General features: G+C 41.1%; 1 long non-coding RNA gene across 1 annotated transcript; it reads left to right on the top strand.

The window, feature by feature from the left end:
- Positions 1-1,220: 1,220 nt before the first annotated feature.
- Positions 1,221-7,245, top strand: LOC136679658 (uncharacterized). The gene is made up of 3 exons (XR_010796564.1): positions 1,221-1,281; positions 6,246-6,374; positions 7,183-7,245. It is a non-coding gene; the product is annotated as an uncharacterized lncRNA (long non-coding RNA).
- The last annotated feature ends 1,152 nt before the right edge of the window (positions 7,246-8,397 follow it).

Below are 8,397 nucleotides of genomic sequence, written 5' to 3'. Positions count from 1 at the left end.
CCAACTTTTTTGGAATCCGGTTTGTACTAATGTGCCACAAACAGGAAGTTAATATCACCAACCATTCTAATTTTATTAAGGTGTATCCATATAAATGGCCCACCCTGTATGTTTAAAATCATAACTCATGTCAAAGTACCTTCCCAAAACATAATTGAATAGAGGTAACTACTTTACTATTGAGTTATTTAATTTGACTCTCATTGACTGCACTGGGAAACAAATAGGAGACAAATAATAAGAAGAAGAACATAAATGTCCTCGTTCACTGCAGCAGAATCCTAGGCGTTTTTACCTAAATGTATCTATATCATTAGATCATTAACATTAAGGTGAGCTGATCTGACGTGTAGATTTGGGTCTGTTCAGTAGGAAGCTGCAGCTTGCTTCACAGACTACTGTTGTTGCAGATATTAAGACTTTTGCATAATTCCAGGATACATGAGCGTCCCATGCTTGTTTGGGGGGATTTTTTTTTTGTTTATTTATTTTTCATTTTGGAAAATAGAATAAAATACTGAGTATTAGGACACAGAAAGAAATAAAGCATACGATTTCTTTTTCAAAAGTGCAGGGAAAGTATTAAAACCCCAAAGGAATTTTACCAAATGAATTTAAATCTCTGGTAAAATTGTGATCTATTCCATATTTATACTGAAATGTGTTTTAAAAGCTTTCTGAAGGGAGGGATTACTTCAATATGAAAATAACTGATGTGGAAAAGGTGAAAGTTAATTCTGGATTAATAGTTGAAAGCAGTCTTTTTTCAAATCTTAGACAAATGTATGGGATCAAATTAGGGTCATAAATATTCTGAGCTTGTGAAATAATTTCCACACTGTATATCACCTTGTGTTCACATGTGAAAAAAATACATAAACATAACATTTTCAGTATGTTCTCTGATATTTTCAGTTCAAAGCAAAGAAGAGGTCACTGTTGCCCTTTCTATCACTGCTTTAAAACATTATCAGTGACCTTTAAGGTGTTTACAATCTATTGATGCTTGATGCTTAAAATAATTATGACCCGACTATGATTCCACAGAAATTATACACCCGCTGGTGCAGGTGTGATCTGTTCTGAATGAGAACACTGGACCCTTTCATTAAAGAATATGCAAATGTCCAAAACATCATCCATCATCATCAACAGTAAAGGCCTTCAAAATAAAACCTCATCCTGGTTTACATTCTTCCTGTACATCCTCTACAACATATCTGCTTCAGTTCTGATGTTTACATTTTCTTCTACCAGAAAACAATTGTTTGATATGTGAAGGTAAGTTGAATTGAGTTTCAATTTCTATTTTATGGAGCTAATTTAGGCTCAAAAGTGTTCATCTGAAAAAACATCTGAAACAGAAAGTTCAAATTTTGAGAACTTTAATTACTACTATGAATCAAAAATTTAAATAAATGTAGGATTTATTTAACATAATACGTTTAGCAAACCTCAACAGGAGTCATTCTGAGTGAAATAGTTTGTTTGTGAAGTGTGATGACAGGTGATGGAGTCAGTTTCATTAATCTAAAGTGCCTATTTTACCTGCTGCACTTGCCCTTGTTCTTCATACTCCATTGATACGTCATAGCTTTGGCCACTTTGACCCATATTTGGAATCTAAGAGGAACAGAATTTAAGAGCTGCTTATAAAAGGCTATATTTGTTATCATCACAGTGATAGCAGAATTAAAAACTTTTTTGCTTTATGAAACTGAAAAGAGACATACATTTTCCTTATGTTATTGTTGATTTATGGAGACTCCACCTTGGCAGTGAAGCCTTAAGCAGGAAAATTGCCATTCACACTAGAAACAGCTCCACAATAAACAAGATAAACAACAGAGGCACTCTGGAACAGGGTAGTGCTACTGCTGGTTAGTTAGGAATACTATAAACAGGTTTCATGTTAGAGCAGTGGTCTGATTCCACTCTTAAAGAAAACATAATAGTTTACAGTTTCAGTCCATGTCAAATAAATCTGATCTAATGGCACTCTTGTTAGCATAGTACCAGAGTCTAGTTCAGGTCTTAAACACTGTGGGCAGATGTTGAGAGCAGAACTGGAGAGAGCTCTGTGGATTTATTATCACCCGGCTATTGTGATTAAAAATATAACTGATTTGAAAATATTCAAAGGTAATATACAATGTAAATTTTGCATAGAAATGTGCAAAAAGGGAATTTTTAAGTAGGTTAAAAAGTTGATATCTTGAACACATTTTCATGGTTACTGCAAAATATGAGTTGCAGCTAAAAAGTTTCATAGAGCTCCCGTTTGTAATGTTTTTATCATTTTCTACATTTACATACACACCACAGAGTGTGCAGTAGGGGTCGCTGATTGGTTACGATAACAGAACCACAAATTAAACAGGTTTACATTGTGTAAAATATCAGAGTAGAATTAAAGATTTCTGTGTACACCATGTCTCTTATTTCTGTTGAAATGATTTGTATATTTGTATTGAATATTTGTGACAAGTTTCCTCTTAATGGCACTGTTTTATTTATTTATTTATTTATTGTTGGTTGATCCCTGTTCGTTATTATGACAATCAATAATAACAGTGGATATGTTATATTCCTGTTCATGTTTCTATTGTTCAGAGAGATAGTATTTAACGTCTATAAACTAAACATCTATGAATTGTTTTTGCTTTGTTTGATCGTGTCTGTAAAAAACGAGGTAGAAATGGCTGCCACTCGGCTTTCGCTAGCCCAGCAGTTTAACTCAAAATAACACACTTAACACTTAAACAAACCTCAGAAACAGCCCGACAGGAAGCAGTAACACAAACGATTAATCTATTGTCTATTATAACCAGCTATTGTGAAGTGACGTAGCAATGACGTGATATGGCGTGAGCATATGACCAAACGATTTTGTTGATTGTGTTAATATATTTTTTTTAACTTTTAATTAAAGATGACCAATTAATTATATATATATATATACAGAAAGAGTTTATATATAGAATATATACAGAATTATTACACAATATCTGTGACCTTTACATGCACTAAAAGCCAAATCATAAATTATAAAAATAAGGTAAATGGTAAATTATAAATTCATCACTTACTTTAGAGAGGTCTTGGGGTTTTTAGTGCATTAATTAGTTGCAGATAGTGTGTAGTAAAATCTCCTTTCCTCTAATTTTCTCCAGTTCTAGACGTGTAGATAATTCCTTTATGTTTAAGTAGAAAACGTCCAGTGATAAAGAGGTTTAGATCTATTTTCAATGTAATTAATGAAATATATTGTATACTAGACCTTACCTTCCATTAGAATTATTTTTCTTTTGGACGTTCACAGTGATGCAGTGTTCCTTCATCTCCCCAACACTGAGTGTATACGTCTGTATGAATGGGGCATAGTAGAAAGACAAATAGACATAACTGTTGTATCATGAAGAAGTTGGGGTACACATTGCCTTTTTGATTTTTTTTATTTTTTTTTATTTTGCTCATTCCAACAAATGATCACATACCGTGTTGAACAATGCTATATTTACATCTTCATTGTGGGAGGTCTGATGTCTCATGAATAATATTAATTTTTTAAATATCTGCTCAGTTTCCCTTGAACAGGCAAATGTCTCTGATTCTTTACTTTTGCGCAATTTTCCACATTTATTATTAAATCAGTGCAGTGTAATATTAATTATCACGTTATTATCATGTTATTACCTCATCATTACCATGTCACTGTGTCACTGCAGCGCTGAGGCTAATACCTCCCCGTGTGAATCCTGTGGGGGGCCCTGCGCATTAACAAATGAATTAATAGCAGGTGAAAAAATTATACCCACAAACATCTATCATCATCTATCAACATCTAGCAGCAGCACAGCCAAGAGACCAGTGTAGCAGCACAGCCTAGAGCCATAGCAGCAGCAGAGCCCAGAGACCAGAGCAGCAGCACAGCCCAGACACCAGTGTAGCAGCACAGACCAGAGCAATAGCAGCAGCACAGCCCAGACACAAGAGCAGCAGCACAGCCCAGAGACAAGAGCAGCAGCACAGCCCAGAGACCAGTGCAGCAGCACAGACCAGAGCAATAGCAGCAGCACAGCCCAGAGACCAGTGCAGCAGCAGCACCGTCCAGAGACAAGCACAGCAGCAGAGCAGCCGAGAGACCAGTACAGCAGCAGCAGAGACCAGAGCCATAGCAGTAGCACAGCCCAGAGACCAGTGCAGCAGCAGCACAGCCCGGAGACCAGTGTAGCAGCAGCAGAGACCAGAGCAGCAGCACAGCCCAAAGACCAGTGTAGCAGCAGCAGAGACCAGAGCAGCAGCACAGCCCGGAGACCAGTGCAGCAGCAGCAGAGACCAGAGCAGCAGCACAGCCCAGAGACCAGTGCAGCAGCAGCAGAGACCAGAGCAGCAGCACAGCCCGGAGACCAGTACAGCAGCACAGCCCACAGACCAGGGCAGCAGCAGCACAGCCCGGAAACCAATGTAGCAGCAGCACAGCCCACAGACCAGTGTAGCAGCACAGACCAGAGACCAGAGCAGCAGCACAGCCCAGAGACCAGTGCAACAGCAGCACAGCTCAGAGACCAGTGTAGCAGCACAGCACAGAGACAGTGTAGCAGCAGCATAGCCCAGAGACCAGTGCAGCAGCAGCAGAGACCAGAGCAGCAGCACAGCCCAGAGACCAGTGCAGCAGCAGCAGAGACCAGAGCAGCAGCACAGCCCGGAGACCAGTGCAGCAGCAGCAGAGACCAGAGCAGCAGCACAGCCCAGAGACCAGTGCAGCAGCAGCAGAGACCAGAGCAGCAGCACAGCCCGGAGACCAGTACAGCAGCACAGCCCACAGACCAGGGCAGCAGCAGCACAGCCCGGAAACCAATGTAGCAGCAGCACAGCCCACAGACCAGTGTAGCAGCACAGACCAGAGACCAGAGCAGCAGCACAGCCCAGAGACCAGTGCAACAGCAGCACAGCTCAGAGACCAGAGCCATAGCAGCAGCAAAGCCCAGAGACTAGTGCAGCAGCAGCAGAGACCAGAGCAATAGCAACAGCACAGCCCAGGAACTAGTGCAGCAGCAGCACAGCCCAGGAACTAGTGCAGCAGCAGCACAGCCCAGAGACCAGTGCAGCAGCAGAAGAGACCAGTGCAGCAGCACAGCCCAGAGACCAGGGCAGCAGCAGCACAGCCCGGAAACCAATGTAGCAGCAGCACAGCCCACAGACCAGTGTAGCAGCACAGACCAGAGACCAGAGCAGCAGCACAGCCCAAAGACCAGAGCAGCAGCACAGCCCAAAGACCAGAGCAGCAGCACAGCCCAGAGACCAGTGTAGCAGCAGCAAAGACCAGAAGAGCAACACAGCCCAGAGACCAGTGTAGCAGCTGAAGAGACCAGAGCAGCAGCACAGCCCAGAGACCAGTGCAACAGCAGCACAGCTCAGAGACCAGAGCCATAGCAGCAGCAAAGCCCAGAGACCAGTGCAGCAGCAGCAGAGACAAGAGCAATAGCAACAGCACAGCCCAGGAACTAGTGCAGCAGCAGCACAGCCCAGAGACCAGTGCAGCAGCAGCACAGCCCAGAGACCAGTGCAGCAGCACAGCCCAGAGACCAGTGCAGCAGCAGTAGAGACCAGAGCAATAGCAACAGCACAGCCCAGGAACTAGTGCAGCAGCAGCACAGCCCAGGAACTAGTGCAGCAGCAGCACAGCCCAGGAACTAGTGCAGCAGCAGCACAGCCCAGGAACTAGTGCAGCAGCAGCACAGCCCAGAGACCAATGCAGCAGCAGCACAGCCCAGAGACCAGTGCAGCAGCAGTAGAGACCAGAGCAATAGCAACAGCACAGGTCAGACTCAGGGCTCACAGTACAAATTTGGTAGTTTTTAATGTGAGTCACTTTTTTGTGCCTAAATCACAGATGTCATAGTCATTGATTCAGTTGTTTAATTTGAATACGTAATGCTGTTGTTGAAATGGATTTGCAGTGTTAATTCTGGAAAGGAATCTGATGTTTAGATGCATAAACAAAGCTCTTTATGTTTTCAAAGGGACTCAGATTAGGTGAAGTTGCTAGGACTTGATCAATTTTCTAAAGAAATGTTCACAGCCACATGTTCACCTCATTTTTGTCCCTGTTAAAATGGAGCTTCAGTAACCTGCACATTTGTGCCCCCAGACATCCATTTTGTCCAAGAATGAAATGTATGATGTAATTTCTGTGTAAGTTTTGTTTCACATCAGTGTTGTGTGTTTGTATTTGTGTTCAGGCTGCTGCTATTGGTGAAGTGGAGAAAGGCACTGAGTGAAGAGTCATGGGGATTTACACGATTCAAAGTAATGGTAATGAAGATGATGCTGAGCCACAGGACTTTGTCATTACTATAGAGGACATTTAGGTGCTCAATATTTTTGAATTCATAATGGTTTTTGAACTCGTTTATTCTCTTGATCTCTGTGTTCCTGACAATTTGACTTGGTCCTGGAAATCCTGATTAATTTGAATGCATATAATGAACACAAATTGTTTATTCATAATAATTCAGGAAATATCTGTAAAATAAAGGTATTTCTTTGTGGAACTTGTAGTGACATCACTATATTGAAAGTGTTTTATCGTAATAATTCAGGAAAAATCTGTAAAATCACGGTATTTCTCTATATAAATTTTATTGCCATTTTCTGGAAATGTATTGTTTTTCCACTGAATTTAAATTAGGACATTTGACTTTAATTTTATGGTTTTATGGCACAGTGGTGCAGCAGGTTAGTGTCGCAGTCACACAGCTCCAGGGACCTGGAGGTTGTGGGTTCGATTCCCGCTACGGGTGACTGTCTGTGAGGAGTTGGTGTGTTCTCCCTGTGTCTGTGTGGATTTCCTCCGGGTGACTGTCTGTGAGGAGTGTGGTGTGTTCTCCCTGTGTCTGCGTGGGTTTCCTCCGGGTGCTCCGGTTTCTTCCCACAGTCCAAAAGAGCTTCAGGGCTCTTTGGTTGTGGGCTCAACTTTTGGAGAAGTTTGGTGTGTTTTCCCTGTGTCCTAGTGGGTCTCCTCTGGGCACTCTGGTTTCCTCCCACAGTCTAAACACACAGGTTAGTAGGTTGATTGGCTACTGTAAAAAGTGTAGGCTTCAAACGGACTACAACCCTAAACTAGGTAAGAAATTACAGACAGTTAATTTATTAATTGTGCTATGCTTGTTTTTACAGTACATTTTCCAGAAATTTCCTGTCCACAGTAAATCACAAAACCAATGGGAAAGGTGAATGGTGAGCATTCCTGACTTAAAATTGTATTGGCATTTCCATCACAGCATTTTGTTTACATGTTGCAATCACATGAAAAGGAAGAATTATAATTCTTGATATAAAATCAAAACTGCTGCTGCATTTCGAGAATGACTATGTTTTGAAGAATCATGCCACCATTTTTATGTGGATTAAAAGAAAAAACACATTTTTAACAGGGAAGAGAAATGTGGGTGTAGTTCTGGGCTAAGGGGATTGGTTAGGACTGGAATGTTGAAGGTGGGAGGTGGTGCTTACTACAAGATAGAGACGATGATAGAGATCTACAAGACAAACAATGAACAGAGTCTGTGAGGTCATATAAAATGGCTTTCATGGTAGAGGATGCAGAAAATTACATTGAATGAGATGTAAGTATTACATTAATGGACTTTTGTCCACAAATCTCTGGCCATGTCAAATACCCGACTCCTATATGTCATGCAGTTTCCAAGAATTTTCGTTGGTGGAGTCATTCCACCTGAGGATATTTTGGTTCCTGCTCACGCTACCCCTTCAGAAAACACTCTGTCAATGCCCTGTCATTTTCCACTGAAAGTCCCTGTCATTTTCCACTGAGATCAAAAATGTTTATGTCTTAACAAACCCTTTTTTTTTTTTTAAGTTTAATGAAGTAATGAATAGGTCCCTAATCTAATCCCTAATAGGTTTCTAATCTGTTTTTGCACTGGAAACAAGTCTAATGTGTTTACAACACCCAGTGTAAATAAATGAAAAAACCAAGCTGGCTCGGTCTTGTATGCTAGGCTCTCTCTCTCTCTCTCTCTCTCTCTCTCTCTCTCTCTCTCTCTCTCTCTCTCTCTCTCTCTCTCTGCTCATGGCAGAGGCATCTGGAGTTTTTTAGACAACAGTAAGAACTCCAACTGTTGAAAAGCACAAACTGAAATGAGGATTGTTCTATTCCTTCTCCGTAGGTGGGTAATATTGACTTAATTTTTGCTGTTTCATATCACTTAAGGTGGGAATGTCTTCATATTCTGCAATGTAATACCCAAAGTGCTAACAACTCCCACTACAAATAAGTTTCTGTGGTAATTAAAAAAATGAATAAAAATGTACAGACAACTTTATTAATGTCCAAACAATGGTCCTATTTTCCCATTAAACACATCGTTC

This window comes from Hoplias malabaricus, chromosome Y, assembly GCF_029633855.1.
Source record: "Hoplias malabaricus isolate fHopMal1 chromosome Y, fHopMal1.hap1, whole genome shotgun sequence".
Taxonomy (NCBI): domain Eukaryota; kingdom Metazoa; phylum Chordata; class Actinopteri; order Characiformes; family Erythrinidae; genus Hoplias; species Hoplias malabaricus.
This window is presented reverse-complemented; position numbering and strand designations above follow the sequence as displayed.